The sequence below is a fragment of the Callospermophilus lateralis genome, chromosome 2 (genome assembly GCF_048772815.1).
Source record: "Callospermophilus lateralis isolate mCalLat2 chromosome 2, mCalLat2.hap1, whole genome shotgun sequence".
In the NCBI taxonomy this organism is placed as follows: domain Eukaryota; kingdom Metazoa; phylum Chordata; class Mammalia; order Rodentia; family Sciuridae; genus Callospermophilus; species Callospermophilus lateralis.
Window position 1 is genome coordinate 161,650,882 of NC_135306.1, and position 17,223 is coordinate 161,668,104.

Sequence of the window (17,223 nt, forward strand, 5' to 3'; positions counted from 1 at the left end):
AGGCCACGAACTTCCTTTCCCAGACCTGTAGTGCTTTATAAACCATCTGGTCTGCTCTGCCCAGGGGACGAGGTTCGAACTGAAAAGCCAGGAGGCGTGCTGGCCTCTGTCATGCTAGTGCTCCTGTTGCTCAGTTTGCAGGAACTGGGTTCAGAGCAGGCTCTAAAGAGAAAATGCAGAGGTTGGGAGAAGCTCATCCAGGTACCGATAATTAAGGGAGTGACCCGATTGGGAGGCTGATTTGTTTACCTTGGGAAGGTGAGAAGCATTTATTAAACACCGACTGTGTGCACTGGGTACTGTGCTGTGGAGATGACAAGATGGATAAAGCTCAGCCTCTTCTCCCGAAGCATTCACTGTGTGCTTGGGAAAACAAGACACGCGGTGTTGAAGAATTAAGTAGCAAGAGACTTTGGTAACAGTTCGACTCAGTCATAGAAGGCCAGTCACAAGGTAGTTCATGACTAATGACCATATGAGTGGAGGAGACAGCAGTGGGTGTGGGGATGTTTTCGATGGGCTAGGGAAGGTCTGGAAAGTTCCTGGAGGAGGCGGCAGCAGTGGCAATGGTGGTGGCATTGATGGCAATGGTGGTGGCATTGGCTCTGGTGGCATGCATCAGTATTTGATCTAGGTCTTGAAGGGCAGGTAAAATCAGGATAGAGAGGTGGAGGGAAGACGAGGCATCTCTTTTGTGCATCAGGGTCCAGGCAAAGGTGGGTGTGGGGAGTGGAGGTGGCAGTTGAGCCATGTGGGACAGCCTTCAGCGAGAGACGGACAGATTGTGTAAATCCAGAACAGGATGGGCCATGAAGGCCTGGGGTCCCACAGGGAGTACTTGTAATCCCGGAAGGGATGGGCAAAAGAGGGTTTGGCTTCCAGACATTTCCATCCGGGCATCTGCAGCCTGTCCTCGGGAGGAGGGGGAGGCAGGCCGGCCACACTCTCACCATTGCTCCATTGGGCATTTTCTTGGATCCTGGTAATGTCTGCTCTGTGCTTGTTGAGCAGATGTCCATCGGCTCTCCCTCTCTGCCGGGCACTGTTCTTTGGTGCTGGGTTTCTAGCAGGGAAACAAAACAAAACAAAACAGGGTGACATCCTTGCCACCTGGAACTCATATTCTAGGAGGGAGGCGGTAGAGCTTATTTGTTTATTGTTCCCCCTCCTAGAATATGTGGGGGAGGCCAGGGGATGACAGGTGTGGCAGACAGAACTAAAGCAGGTGAGGACGGGCTGTGTGGGCGAGGAGGACGCTCATCTCCCATAGCGGTCAGGGAAGGCCTGCTGATTTGCCCTGTCACTGGGGCTTGTAAACCAGCAAGTGAAAATGTCTGGGGTCATGGGAACAGAGGCAAGGCCACATCCTGCAGAGATTTTGAGGCCCCATTTTATCTTCAACCCATTGGGTTCTAGGAAGTAGGGAGCATTTGAGTGTTCTTGAGCAGAGGAAATTTTTTTTCCCCCATGCATGGGAAAATGACCATTGTGACTTTGTGAAGGATGCAGTACAGGAGGTGGAGACTGAGGGCTGAGGTCCCAGGAGGAGATGACCTGAGAAAGTCTGCTCCTTTGACACTTCTCTCTCAGCAATTCAAGCTCCTCATTTGTGCAATGGACATAAAGCAGTCCTTACCCTATAGGAACACTTTGGGGAGGACAAAATGGATTATTAAGTGTCGAACACTGACAACAGTAGTAGGTATGTGTTAAGTGCCTGGTAGATATCAGGTTGCTTCACTGACTTTTCTCTCTCTCAGTATATATGCATGAGTAAAAGTCACATGTTGGACATACCCTTTCTAGACATCCTAATGCCAAGTCCAATAAAGATATTTTTAAGGATTAAATGAAGTAACTCATGTAATGGATCCAGCAACGTGGTGGATGAACACCAGGTGACCGCAAATGCAAAGTGCTGCTCTCCCCACTGGAGATAATTGTGGAGAAGATGCTTCTGAAATTGGAACGCTTTGTAAAGTCTTCTGATTTGGCCATTGTGTATGGAGCCTGTGGAGCACCAGGTGCTGCACCGAACATGATTTCATCTCGTAACATCAGCTGAATAATCAGCATGAACTGAATCCTTTTTTGTGCATATTAATTATACCAAATGACGGGCCTCACTGAGGCCCATGGGTCCACGCCTACATCATGATTTGATCCGTTTTGCTCCCCGGGACTTCCCTCTCCCCTCCCTTGCCTCCTGCTCCCCTTCTTCTGTTCTATTGATCTCCCTTCTGCTCTTGTGAACCACATCTTACAGATGAGGAAGCTGAGGCTCAGAGGCAAAAACTTGCCAAGGTCACGCGATACAGGGTCATCCCAGCATGTGGCAGACCTGGGATAATCCCATGAGTGTTCTGTTGAGAAAAATGTAGACATCAACAAGGGTTCTTACACCAGTCTCCCTTGGTCTTACCTGTCCACAGGGAGCCTCAGAGAAGGCAGGGTGGGACCAATTTTCAGGACAGACCAAGGCAATGTTGAGAGGTGGAGAGGCCCTGGGCATGGAGGCAGGAGCTGCCTATGGGTGGGAGAGGCAGAGAGGCTGTGGATGAGCTAGTGCCTTCCCTCGGTGACTCAGTCCTGCAGGCCTTATCAGCGCTTCAGCCACATAGAGAGTTTATCTTGGTTGACTCATCCCTTCATGGGCTGATGGAGTTGAGCTGATGGGTTCAAATCCTGTCTCCACCACTTACCAGGATGGGAGTCAATTTGCTTGTGCCTCAGTTTTGCCAGCTGTGAGGCTGCTCTGTAGAGCTGCTGTGAGTTCAGTGAGATGTATAAACACTCGGAACAGTGCCTGGCCCGCAGCCAGGAGGAGTTATTATGCTAATTATTATTATATTACTGTAATAGCCTCTTGGGACTTCTAAGGCCAGAATAACATGCCTGTCCTCTGCAGGATCGCTCCGATGGCACATCTTGTTTTGCCTTCTGATGCAACTGTAGGATCACAGACTGCCCAGGGGTCCCATCAGCATGTTGACTTTTGCATCTATGGAGACTCCAGCTTTGTATAGAAGGTGTTGAAGGTGTTGGCCAAAAGAAGTGGATTTCTGGGCTGGGGTTGTAGCTCAGTGGTAGAGCACTTGCCTAGCATGTGTGAGACACTGATTTTGATTCTCAGCACCACATAAAAACAAACAAAATAAAGGTTTTGTGTCCACCTCCAACTTAAAAAAAGTTTTTAAAAAGTGGATTACTTGTTCTTTTCTCTCCAACCGCATCTGACCTGAAGCCCCACCTCCTAGGATTATGGAAAATGTTTGATAATCCTAAGAGCACTACCATTTGCCAAGCATGTTCATGTTTGTGTTTCATTTGTCCTTCCTGATGGTCTGTGTGTTACTGTTATCATCCTTGCTTATCAACCCTGCAGTGAGGTCATTTACTCAAAAGACTCAGCTGGTGCAAGGTGATAAATCAGGTGCTCATCCCAGGAAACTTTGTTCTAGTCTCAGACTTGCCACACCCCAAAGCCATCTCATCTTCTCCCCTTTAGCCCTTTCCCTAAAGAGGGCTGGGAGGGGGCCCCGAGACTGACAGATGTCAATGCAGTTTTGCGTTCAGCCCCTCTGCCCTCTGGGCTGCTGCTTCCAGAGCAAGCACAGAGTGGTGGGTTTGGGCTGAGCAGATCCTCAGAGGTGCTCAAATCATCTCCAATCCCATTTATTCTTCTCTATAGGTCTGGGGTCTGGGCTGGGACTTGGTATTCAGGGCTGGATGGGGAGTGGAGACAGCATTGTAGCTTTAAGCATTTGCAGCAGTAATGAGCTTATGCCCTGAGGGACCGTCTAATTGGAGGTGGATGGGGTAGGTGGGAACCCACAGCTTCACCCAGGAGGAGAGTCAGGTGCTGAGACTCAGGGGATCCAGAACCACATCTAGGGTGCAGGGAATGCTGGGGGTGCTGACGCAGAGACTACGGGGGTAGAGGAGGCACTTCTTCCCTGGAAACAAACAGGGCTCAAGGACCGCCTTTAATCCAGACTTCTGAAACTCCATGGACATATGGAAATCCTCAGGGATCTTAGGCAGAAGAATTTTCTATTTAGTTCAGTTCAACAAAAGCCTATTGAGGGAGTGTCTACACAGCCCTGCGGGGACCTGTCAGGAGGCAGTCAGGCCCTACAGCCTTGTTACTTTGCCCCTTGGCCCTCCTGGAAACCCTGGATGCCCAGGGTGGGGTGCTATTTACATGCACGTGGTGTGGCAGCATCTTAGGTGTCTGGGACCCAGAGCAAGAGCTAGAATTTAGGCCTGACAGTTCAACAGGGCCTCGAAGACCAGGACTTGGCCACTACCCCTGCTGATGGAGTTGAATTCTCAGGTTTCAGTGGGAAGAGAGATTATTGAGACTTTACATGCATATGCTTCTTAGTGTCACCAGGATTGTGTGGGACTGAAGGAGCAGGCTCAGGGGCCTCTGGGGTGCAGGTGAAAGGCTCCAAAAGGATAGCTCAGGCAGCCCTTTCCTCACTCACCCTCCAACCTGGCCATTCTTACTGTTGTCCTCTGCCGGACCAAGGGGCTCATCCCTGCCCCAGCTCTGTGCTTGACTCAGCTGCGTTTTCCCTCCCTCCTCCCCTCCTCTCCTCCTCCTCTTCCTCTCCTCCTCTTCCTCTCCTCCTCTTCCTCTCCTTTTTCTCCTCCTCCTCCTCCTTCTCCGCTTGGAGCCAGCTCTACCTACTTCACAAAGGCTTCCTTAACTCTGCCAAAGCTCACTCTGCTTTCTCCATCTGCCTCCTGGGTGCAGAGCCAACAGCCCCCGGTTCACTTGTCCCAGCTTCCTGGGCATTCTTTCCTGCACCCTCTTTGCTTCCTACAGTGTACTAGGCAGCAGGGTCAAGGCTGGGACATTGGAGCCCACCTGGCCCAGGTACGTGTTGTAGCTCTACTACTTTAGGAGCTGTGCAGCTTTGGGCAGGTGCTTTAGTTTCCTCAGTCTGTTTCCATATCGAGGCTGTGATGTCTCCCTCATAAGGGAATTGGAAAAATTGCTTTGCACACAGTTCTAGGCTCACGGTAAATGGCTACATATGACAGTTTGGACTGTTCTTGGATGTGTAGGATCTTATTGAATGCTCACCCTAGCTTCTAAGCAGACATCCCCCAAAGGGATGCAAATGAGCTCAGAGTTGAAGTGACTTGCCCCAGGTCTCACGATGGCAGGCGCACAGTTCAGGTGCTGAGTCCAGGTTAGCCATCGTCCTTCTGCCTCTGTGTCCTGAGTCTGTGGTCCCTGTTTCCCATGCTTTTTAGCATTCCCCATAATCTCTGCCAGGCACAGAGCAAATGCTTATTGAATAATCTTTTCTGGATAGTTCAAGGAAAAGCAGACTGGGTGGGGGCAGGAGAGGGGGCCCCATGAGCTTTCCATTCCCTTTAAAGTTTCCGGCTGGTCCAGTTGCCTGTGGATCCCTGCAGTGTGCTCTTCTAACCCCAGGAAGCACCACACTGGGTGCCACCTCACACCTAGCCAGTGGGAGCCAACAGGGCCACACTGCAATGGGAAAGCCTGCCAGTTCCCTTTATTTTTTAAGTATCAGAGAATAAAGCTACCAAAAAAAGAGAAAGAAAGGAAGGAAGAAAGGGAGGGAGGGAAGGAAGGAAGGGGAAACACCTGCCTATATAATCCCTGTGGCCACTACTCCCTGTAAGGAGCTGCTAGAAAGCAAAGAAAGGCTCTCAGCTGCCAGGGGGTGCTGGCTGGGGTGTGTCCTGTGGGGGTCAGCAGACAAGGCCGTCTCGAAATGCTTTCTGACAATCCCCACACCAACAGGCACAACCCAGCCCTGCCAAGAGCTGCTCCTCTTAACATTATTGTGGTCAGGAGGATTTCTAGATTATTCCAGATCATGGCCTCCAGTTTAGTTCTGCAGATGTTGGAAGCTGGCAGCATCCCTTTTTGAGCCAGCTGAAGCCTGTCTGGGGAGGCCTTGCTCACAGGTTGCCTGTTGCTCACAGGTTGCCTGGGTTACTGGTGCAGACGGTGGTACAGGGCTGTATGGGGCCTGGGAGAGGCTGTGTGCGTTCACCTCGCACACAGCCTCTTGATGCTACAGCAGGGTGGGAGGTCAGTGGGGTCGGCTTCTTAGTTTTTGCTACCAGGCCAGGATTCTGTTTTTTTCTAAAACCTTTTAAAAATACATCTGAAGATGGAATTTCTTTTCCTGTCTTCTAACAAACATTAGAAGGCCTGGGTATACTGAAATAGGTTACCTGTGGCCCTGACCTAGACGGTGGCAAGGCAATGAGATCAAGCAGAGAGAACCGTGTTTAGCACAGTGTGATGTGACAAAGACTGCAGTCCTACCTGTGAGGTCAGTGTCTCTTGGGTCAGGTGACAGAAAAACCAAACTCCCCATGGGATTCCAATGGGCACATCCTGACTAAAACTCACCAACAGACGCCTTCTCAATAATGTCACAATGGAGCTCTGTGAGATTAAACAGAATGAGGTCCAGAGGAGGAAACCTGCCCAAGGATGTTCCTGTCCTGTCTGCCCTCAGGCAGCCCCTTCCTCTGATGGGCGGTCAGGGGTGAGGGAGCAGCAGGACATCACCATCCCCCGTGACAGCAGAAATGACCACATGAGGAGGAGACCCCAGGCTCTGGGGTCAAAGTGAAGCCAGTGCTTTGGGAAGAAGGGGCGCGAGCATTAGCAGTGTGACTTTGCCAATTAGTTATTTTTTTCTCTGAGCCTTAATTTCTTCACCTGGGAATGATCTGAATGATCACCCAGGTGTGCGCGTTGTGCTGAGGCTGGGTGAGATCATACAAAGGAAAGAGCCTGACCCCCAGCACCTGGGACACTGAAGCCCTCCTATAGGGCAGTTGCTCTCCCTTCCCCTTCCTCCATCTTTTCTCCCGTAATCTTCCTCTTGAGAGGGTTGTATTCAATAAATTTTCTGCACCACTTTGAAGTCAATGAAAATCGGCTCTAGCTTTCTTCTTCTTCCTCTTCTCCTTTGCTAACATTCATGGCAAAGGAGCCCAGGTCCCCACCAGGGACCACAGGACCAGGCTGCTGCTTTTTGGTTTCAGCATGAGGTGCCTGCAGGGAGGGCAGGGTCCAGAGGCCGGCAGCAGCCTCCCCTGCTCCAGTTTGCAGCCACCTCACTGTACGTGTTTGCTTGGCCCTGGCTGCCTGGGTCTCTCTGGGGGTGGACAGCTGGCTTTTCCCCTTGGTGGGATTTGGTGGTGACAAAGCCGTGCTGTTGTTAGTCGGGACTCCTGGTTTCAAGGGATAGGAGCCAAACTTAAATGAGTTTATGTAAAGTTGGACATATTAGAAGGCTTCAGGAGAGCTCAAAGAGTCCAGCGCACACTGAAGAGTCCAACCCCAACAAGAGAACAGATGATCTCAGCCTCCCCGACAGACACCCTGCTGGGTGGTCCACAGCCATAGGCAACTCCCTGCTGACCCCACACAGCCCTCCCCCCGGCTCAAGAGGACCAGGCAAACCCAGGACTCTTCAGATTGGAGCACACATACACCCTTTGTATCAGGGGCCATGCCAAGGAGGAAGGATACTCTCGGGACCTACTTTGAGTCCTGTATCCATCTTTTTTGCTGAGTGGGAGATGCGGGGGATTGTATCAGTAGAAGAAAAGGAGAAGAAAAATACTAACTCACTTTATAGAGAAATTACTTTCTGCCAGACATTATTCTAACCTCTTTATCTGAAAAACTCATTTGATCTTCATAGTCATCCCCATTTTACACACCAGGAGACTGAGGCACAGAGAGATGAAGCAGTTTACCCAAGGTGACTTAACGAGGAGGAGGGCTGGGATTGAACCGAGGCAGAGGGCTCCACATGTGCTCTTTTTGTTTGTTTGTTCATTTTGTGGTACTGGAGATGGAACCCAGGGGTGCATTAGCATTGAGCTACATCCCCAGCCCTTTTAATTTTTTGAGTCAGGGTCTTGTTAAGTTGTGAAGGCTGGCCTCAAACTTGTGATCCTCCTGCTTTAGCCTCTTGAGTCACTGGGATTACAGGTGTTCACTACTATGCCCAACACAGGTGTGCTCTAAACCACCCACTCTGATGTAGACAGTAAGAACTGATGTCACCTCTCAATAGTTGCTGTGAACGTGAGCTGGGCTAAGTCCTTTACAGCATTATCTCATTTAATCTTTAGAATATCTCCATGAAGTAGGTTCCAACATCATTTCCAGTTTTAGATAAGAACCTGAGGTTTACAGAGATTATGTGAATTGCTCAGGGCCACCTAATTGCCACCAAGCCTTTGTCTTCCATTGGGGGAAGCTGGATTGTGCTGCTCTTGGTGGGTCTCTCATGAACTACACCAAATGATTCTTGAATAAGTCTTCAGTGCATCAAATCTCAGGATTCATTCATTTCTTTATTCAAAAAAGATTCATTGACACAGGGTGTGCCAGGCCCTGCCTAAGTGCTTGGAGTGCCTCGGGAAGCCCCTGCCTCCATGCAGTTAGGTGGGGAGAATGTCAGAGACAAGGATCCCCTGAGCTCCCCTCCCTTGGGATTCTCACGTTCCTTGGGACCTTGAGGACACTTAGATTCACAGGAAGTCTTTTCAGGATCAAAACAGGCCCACAGGGGACTGGAGACCTCATGCCCCTTGGCTTAGATCTGGCAGGATGGCAAGCCACGGGAGACAGGCTTTCTCCATTCTCATTGATGATGGCAGGAGGCGCTGGGTCAGGAACAAGCATGGGGTGGGCTCAGGAGGGCTCCACCCCGAGTCCCAGGGCAGCTGTGGCCGGTGCTGGTGGGGACTGTGGGCCACGCCTCGGTGTCCTCTTCTGGAATACTACACCACCTCCTGCCAGGGTTGCTGGGAGGGTTCGCCGAGGCAGCACAAGGTCACCGCCCAACGTAAAGCCAGCACAGGTGACTCCCCCACAGCCTTTGACCACTAGGTAGTTCTGTAGGTGTCTCTAAAAGTCAGGGTTCATGGAATGGGACAGCTGAAAGGGGTCCTTGGTGAGGAAATCACCAATTATGTCTAGCTACTCATAGATAAAGAAATAGGCCTGGGTGGTGCCAGGCACTGGGACTGTGTGGTTTAGTGCAGTTTCAGGGGGTGCAAAGAATGTTGGGCTATTGGTCCATAAAAGGTGTGCGTTAGTTGGCCCCTTGAATGGCTGGATCAGTGTATTCAGGCCTTTGTGGGAATCCAACCAATGGTCAGCCCTGTGACCTGGCCTGGATGTGCCCACTTCCATTCCATCAGGAAGACAACCCAACCTTAGAGAGCTTCTTGTCTCCCAGCTGGCCTCAATAATATCACTGGATACAAAGGAACTCTGTCCCTGAGATCTAGGGAGCAGGAGGCCATCACTAGTTTCTTGAATTCTGTATCACAGTGTCCAGCTCTGCCACTCACAGCTCCTGGAGTCTTCTGTGAGAAGCAGGGACAGATAAGTTAAGGCCTCCAGCCGCTCTGACTTGTAGCTTGAGACAACAGCACGGAGCCTATAGCTCATGCTGATAGAATGTGGCCAAGGCAGGCCAGCCTGTTCGTCCGCCGGCACAGGCCCCGAGGGGTGTGGGCTTGGTAATGGTGATGATGGTGGGCAGGACTGTAGCTTCTGTCCAGGTGACTGCTCTGGGAGCTCACCAGGCTCACAGTAGCACTAGGCATTCACAGCCAGGACACCTCAGCTTGGGGGCAAGGACCCTGAGCCCTGTGTCAGTCAGGACTGGGTGCAAATCCTACCATGCTGTGTGACCTTGGCAAGGACCATCACTTCTTAGGCCTCTGTTCCTTGTCTGTGAGGAGCCACTGAGATGATGCATGTCTAGGCCTAGCGGTGCGGATTCCATGCATGACCAGAGCTCAGAAAACAGTGGGTTCTGTCCCATTAAAGGTCTGGAGGCTTGGGACTCTCACATGGCTGTGTGTGTGTGTGTGTGTGTGTGTGTGTGTGTGTGTGTGTGTATGTGTGTGTGTGTGTGATATATATATATATAGAGAGAGAGAGTGTGTGTGTGTGTGTGTGTGTGTAGTGGACAAGCAGCCCAGCTACTCTCTGAGCAAAGTGTATGTGCTTCCCCAGAGTGTGGATATTGTCTCTTTTAAAGCTCAAATTTCACATCTGTATTAGGTTTTGTTCTCTTGAGTCTTCCTCTTAGACATTAGGATTTTATTTTTTTTAATGTGAATGTAAATCATTAGAAATATTTTGTAACTCTGGGCCCCCTTTTCCAAATAGGTGTAGAGACATTTTTTGCAACAGCAGTAGGTGGTAGCCCCTGTAAGCCAAAAGAATACAGTCATGATCAGATGGCCCACTTCTGTAGCTTCCTAGGTTTTGAGCATTTTGGACCTTTCCACTAGAGGCAATGTGACACTTTTCACATTGGTGACCTGTGATCAAGTTTTGCACCAGTTTTATTTACTTCCATTTTGTCTCAACCTTAGAAATCCTGGCACTCTCTGTTTATATTTAAGTAGAGTCTTTGTTTAGACATAGGGTAAGGCCTTAGGGTGCACAGCCAACAGGTAGATGGTAGGACCTGCTTTGCATCTTTCTTCACATGCCAAACCTGGGGCACAGACAGAGGTTATCTGTCCATTTCCTCTTGCTGGCTAAAGTGTTGCTAAGAGGAAAAAAATGCACAAGATAATAATTTATAAGGAAACTCAGCTATGATCAGAGCCATGTGCAAACTCTTGAAGGGGAGAAGATAGGAGGCTACGATGTCAGATCACGAGGCTGACATTAATTGTTGGGTTCTTTTTTTTTTTTAAAGGAACATGGCAACCTGTATGGGGCTTGCCCCCAAAGGAGAAGTCTTTAGCCCTTGTGATGCCTGAGAACCAAGTAAGTCACAGTGGGGGTCTCTCTTACACATTGAGTAGCTCCTGGGGATCTAGTTTCAGGCTTAGGGAAGTATGGGAGCTCCCAAATTCCCTTCAAGTCATGTGACCCACTGAAGAAGCAGTGGTTGGTGAGACCTTGGATCCCTCCTCAGCGCTTTGCCCTGGTCCAAGACTCTAGGGCTGCACGTCCTCCCCAGCTATCAGAGGGGGCAGGCGGAGGCTGACATTCGTTCCAGGAGGTGAGAGACCCATCTAACTGGGCAGTGTGTGGCTGGGCCTCCCGGAACCAACGCCAGCAGTGTGGCCCTTCAGACCCCAGGCCGGCTCTCTGAGGGGCCTTATCTGCCCAGGTCTGGGCAAGAGAGGCCTTGGCCAGGTGGCCTCTAGGGAATGCCTTCGAGCATCCTGGGCCACAAGTCCACATTCACGGCATCTTTATCCACATGAGCTCCACTCTGAGAACAGACCTGTCTATAGCTTTCCGTGGCTTCTGGTGTCTGGAAGGGCCTTCCTGACTCTGTAGTTCAGCCAGAGATGCTCTCAGTGCTGTGGCCCCCTCCAGTTGGACCTCAGGCTCACTGTTGTGCCTCATTTTCTGCCTCTCCTCTCTGTCCTGGCTCCAGTCCCACCATCCTGGAATAGCTTGCCATGTCTGGGACGTGCTGTTCCTCTGAGGAGCTTCCCTCCCTCCCCAGGCCAGGTTGGCACTGCCTCCTCAGCACTGCCGTAGTGCTGTGTCCCTCAGCTATCCCACTGAATCAAGGTACCTTTACTTGCAGTCTTACCCACTAGCTGAAGGGGCCTCTGGGCAGGAAGCCATCCTCAACCTTCCTGTCTGAGGCAGGAGCCCCTCCCCACAGGCACAGACCCCAGCACATGGCAGGTGGTCCACGGCTATTCTGTTGACCCAAGGAGCCTGAACCCTGAGTTAGGTCAGGACTGTCAGCCCATGAAGCTCTATCACAGTAACTGTCTTGACAGAGCCTTGAACCCTGGGAGAGGTGGTTGCCTTAGCCTCCCTTATTTGATTGACGTGTAGGATGAGCACGGAGAGGCCTGATAACTTGCCCCAGATTGTAGGCTATTATGGACCAGGTCTCACGTCCTCCGTGTACTAGGCTAGTCTGGTTTCTATAATGCCAAACTTTATTAGAGAGGTTACTTAGAGCAAACCCCTCATTATCAAATAGGGAAACTGAGGCTTTGCCTAAACAGACTTTCTCAAGGTTGCAGAGCTATCTGGTGTCAAGTGGAATGTCAGAATACAGGCCCTGGGCTTCCAGCACCCTCCTCACTCCTATTCTGCCTGCCTCCTGTATGCAGCCATTCGAGGGCGTTTCTACATGTAGGGCAAAGTGCTTAAAGAACATTCTGAGCTGGAGGGGACACAGAGATGAAGACAACTGGCCCTTGCCCCAGGAGGTCCCCCCACTGTGAGCCTGGGGCAAGAGTTGCTTGGTGCAGGAGGAGGAGGAAAGACCTGAGGGCCCAGTCCAAGGCTAGGGTCCTGAGGTCAGCTGGGAGCAGGTCTGTGCAGTCAGAGCTGGCTGGTGGACGCCAAGAACCTACCTGAGGATAGGATGAAAAGGGGTTGACTGGACCCAGGGAAAGCTGCTCAGTTCTGATTCTTAGTGCCTGGGAAAGACCCAGGCAAAGAGGCCCAGATTGACCAGTCTGCAGCAGCCTGAGAATCCCTCCCCCTCCCTGCAGAAGCAGCGTGCCGGGGGCGTCCACAGAGGAGGCGAGCAGTGAACAGTGAATTCCAGTGTTGTCTAAAACGTGCGTGGGGAGGACGTGTGTGCGGTTCTGGCTGGCTCACTTCTACTGTGTGCAGATGAATTTTGGGTTGTATTTCTGATTGACCATGTGACTGGTTGTTGTCTTTCCCCCCTTGGATCTCAACCTGGCTCATTCGTTCCGTGGAGGCTTGACACAGGGCCTGGGGAGTCCCGGTGTTCACTCCAGCCCTTCTTGCAATGTCTTGGGCACACAGACTGGAGACTGGCACTGACCACCGACTCCGTCTCCATTGGCAAGTTGAAACATATAATCTGCCCAAATTACAGAGAATGTGATGTTTGCCAAATAGGTACCTTGGCTTGTTTTCCAAAACATGACCAGATTATATACTTCTCTAGGGCAGAGAAAGTGTGTCATGTTATATCATTATTGTTTATACCTCATACTTACGCTGTGCTTCACATTTTATAAAGATCATTGCATCTTCATGATCAGGCAGGTGGATATACTCCCATTTTCTAGATGAGGAATTTGTCATAGACAGGCTGGAACCCACCCAAGATAATATAGCTGTTCAAGGGCTGAGCTCGGGCCTCCTGTTTGAAAATTCCATAGTCTCTCTCCTCTACTAAACCATATGCAAGACCCTGGAGGACTGAGACATAAGAGTTGCTCACTAAGAATTTGTTGAGTGAGTGAACATTTTTTTGTTGTTTGTTTTGGCCACTTAATCATAAATGGATCTTCTTTAGCAGCAAGGAGATCACTGCCCCGTGAAGTATTTGAGTTTCTCTCCATGATAAGGGACTAGTGAGCTCTGTTCTCACCCAGCCTCAACTCCTCGAACTGGGTCATGCACACTGAATAATTAATTCCTTGAGTCTTTTACTATTCCTGAGTCAGGAACTTCCTCCTCCTGATGCAGAGATGATCTGACAGACATCAGACTTTGACCAGATCGAGCCTGACAGGCAGATGTCATTGTGTTAATTGTCATAAACCTTCGGATGGCCTCAGATGCACCTCAGCCTAAACAGGTCGGACTTCCAGTGGGTCGTTCAATCTTCTCCTGACACCCTTCCCCCACCAACTTTCTCTAGTCTGAGGGAGGGGCGGCTGGGGGTTCTCTCACCTATTTAGGGTGCTCTAAGGGCAGGGAGACCCGCCTCTCCCTTCTCACTGACCTCTGAACTTTCATAGATTTTGTGGCAAGGTCTGGAGAGAGAACAGAAAGACCATGTCAAGGCAGGAAGGACTGCACAGCTGGGGAGGCTGTCAGGATAACATCTCCTGGGCCCGCTCTTTCCCTAAGTGACACGAGGGTCACGTTTCTTAGAGTCGGCAGGGCATCTCCTGACCTCATTAGACGCGTAAGGTCAAGTGAGTTGAGTGGAAAAAAGAGTGAGCGGAGACCCGAAGATTGATGTTCTAGTGTGCACTGTTCACAGCTTAGCGGGGTGGCCGTAGGCAAGTCACAGACCTTCTGTGGCCCTCAGATCTCTTCGTAAGCAGATAAGGGAGGCCTGGGAGGCTGAGTAGCACATTAAAGGAGCCTCCTGGACTCCTCTGGTCCTTAGTGGGTGCTCTAAGTTTGTCCTGGTGATTGGCACTGCCTGCTCTCGGGTTCTCTTCTTGAAGAGCTTGCTTCGGTTAGCACTGTCCCCCTGGCCTGTGAAGCTCTGCAACCATGCCCCCCACCATGCACAGGTAACAACAGCCTGTTGATGTCCTTGACTCCCGCCAAGCAGCATGGGAACACATCTAATCGTGTAAGAGTGTTGGAGACCTAAAGAGGAGAGTTGGATTGATCTAAAAGGGCAATGGGATTATGGGGTGTTGGGATACCCAGGTTCTTGGTGCCCCAAGGTTCCTAAGCTCTATTGACCAGAGGGTAGTGAATATAGTCTTAAGAATGTGGCCCCATGTGGCATGGTCAGGGGTGGTCAGAGACTCTCGAGCAATAAAGGAAGGAACATTGGTAGAAGGCTGCTCAGTGAGAGATAGAAAGGAGAGGGGTCAGGGAAGTGGGTCTATCACTGAGATAGACAGTTGGAGAATAGTGAATCTGGAAAGAAATGATAGAGGGCCTTGTCCCGTCTTCATGTTTGTATGTTAAGCATCTGAGGTCCAGAGGAGTGATTTAAACCGGCCCATAAAGCAGGCCATTTATGACTGGAGGAAGATGGAAGCCAAGTCTGATTGCCAGCATATGACGCCTTCCCCAGGTGACACTGCCTCCTGATATCAGGTACCCTGCCTTCCACTTGTCTCTCTGACCCTGAACAGGATGGCTAAGGTGTTAGCAGGGCCCACACCTTGCTGTTTATCAGGCCCAATAAAACTTGGGTGTAGCAATGAGGAGTCTGTACTTTGACCTTGACAGTGTTGAGTTGGCACCATCCTGTTTTATGGTATGTGGTGGGGTAAAGATCAATTAAAGACCGGGGAAGAAGGAGGTAATGGCCCAGCATCCATAATGGGACTTCCCAGGGCCAGGCCCATGGCTTGCTCCTTGGGATGCAAAAGTGAGTAAGAACCAATCCCTTGACTCCCAGGAGTTTGTGGCCTGGCCTGGTGGCCAGACAGATGTTTTCGAGCCACAACTATCTAAACATTATCATAGAGAGACACCCTTTGTACTCTGGGAACACTGAGAACAGAGCAGCACACAGGGAAGGGTGCATCTAGGAGGTGCACCTGGGGATTAAGGATGAAGAGGAGATTGCCAAGCAGAGAAGGAAGCAGAAGGTCTTGCAAGAAAAACATGTGGAGGTAAGAAAGAGCCTGATTTGGCATTTGGAAGTAAGGAGGGGTTGCATGCATGTTTTCTTCTTAGCCCAGAGTACAAGGAATGGAACATTCATGAGAGATCAGGAGAGGGGAGGGGAGGGGATTTGGAGCCAGACTGTCCAAGGCGTTTGCAAAACACTTGCTACTGTGGGAGTTTCATTCACAGAAGCATCAGGAGAACAGCAAAGACCTTCCAGAGGTGAATTCTCCAGGCTCTAAAGCGCTACCAGTTTCTATGAGACAGTTTGTGTCCATTTTCTACACTTTGTGTCACACACCAGTGAAGGTGATTCTTGGTGGGGCAAAAGGGGAGTGGGATGGGATGGGCCCTGCCAACAGTTCATATTTAAAATGTCTCAGATTCCTTTTGCCAAATAAGCTGATAGCAAACACCCTTGTGAGTTCATGTGCACACTGTCTCTCCAGGGACTGGTTTGCATTCCAGAAAGGGCCACATAATAATTCTGCAGGAATTGGGGTATGGGGTGAGAAAGCTACTTAAAAAAAAAAAAAGAAAGAAAGAAAGAAAAGAAAGAAAAAAAAAGAAAAGAAAAAAAATGGACCAGTGAAAATACATAGCTGCTTTTAAGGATGATATTTACAAAGCATCCAGGAAGCAAATTGTCCTGGGCATATTGCCCCCACTTAACAAATACCTTCCTGAGATCAACCCTAGGAGATCTGTTTTGGAAACTGAGCTTTGAGCCTGAACTGTCTTCTGTGGAGAGGAATGGACCAATAAACTCAGGAGTTTTCTGCCGTCAAGGCTTCCTGATCACGGATTAGCAAGCCAATTGGCAAGCCCCGACCCCGGGTTTTATTTTTGAGGAAAAAGAAAATCCTCTTGGGATAGTTGCTGCTTGTTTTAGTGAATATGGTTTCCATGTACAAACTAAATGCAAGCAGAGAGTCTAGAACCTTTGTTCAACCACTAGTTCATAATGGAAATGGGGAGACTGTCTCTGACCACTGGGAAAATTCCCCGATTTGCAGTCCTGTCTCCTGAGGATGCTGGATGTTGGAGCTTGGGACTATTGAAAAGTATTCTGACTCACCACTCCTTGGTTAAAGCAGTTGCTGGGTCCTGAGCATCTGTCTCAGCCTCTCCAGCTCATGGGGTCATGTCTTAGAGTACTTCCCAAGAGTTGGCCTCCTAAGACCTCTACCTCTTTTGCACAGTCGGTCTTTCTCTTGGCCACCAGCCTCATCAACATCACCAAGTAGGCAAATATTCCAGGATATTTGCACCCCAGTCCTGGAAGGTGAAATAAGCCTGTCAAGGCAATAATGTCCTCGGTACTCAGTTAAGCAGTGGAATGTGTTTTAGGGAGAATGGTTGCTACCTTATCTGATCAGAGAATCTTTCTGCATTGACTTATTTGGCTTTGTCGATCTTTGGAGAAGTAGTTCCCAGGAGACTTCAGTTGCTCTGTACAGTAAGTGGGTGTCTTTGTCCCTTACTTCTGCCCAGACCTCTGGAACACCTCCTGACTGCTGCATGCTTGCCCCGGGTAGAGAGCCCCCATTGGCCTGGAGAAGTGAAGAAGGGCTTCCTCAGAGCTCTCTCTCCCTGTGGCTTTCTGGTCTCTTGCTCTCCTGAGTTTGTATCTGGGAACCGCTGAGCTGTGTCAGGCACATGTCCTGGCACAGAGTCATCCAAGTCTGTGCAATGAATGTACGAATGAATAGATAAGCAGCGAGCAAGTCTTGTCTTCCAGCAGAAGTGAAAAGGAAGTGAACGGGTCTCTGCCCAGTGGCCTGGCCTGCGTGCCAGGCAGGATCCAGCATGCACTTCAGAAAAGACCCCTTTGGCCCTGGGAGCAAAGGGAGTTGCCTGATAAAGCTGTCTCCTGGGTGGGGCTGGGGGGA

At 50.2% G+C, this 17,223-nt stretch overlaps 1 protein-coding gene across 3 annotated transcripts in view; it reads left to right on the plus strand.

Moving 5' to 3' along the window:
* Nucleotides 1-17,223, plus strand: part of Mical2 (microtubule associated monooxygenase, calponin and LIM domain containing 2) — a 206,505-nt gene that overhangs the window by 13,960 nt on the left and 175,322 nt on the right. For all 3 annotated transcript variants that reach the window (XM_076846897.2, XM_076846899.2, XM_076846898.2), the window contains exon 2: nucleotides 10,755-10,825. The gene's annotated coding sequence lies outside the window, so the exon portion shown is untranslated. The remainder of the gene's footprint in view (nucleotides 1-10,754; nucleotides 10,826-17,223) is intronic.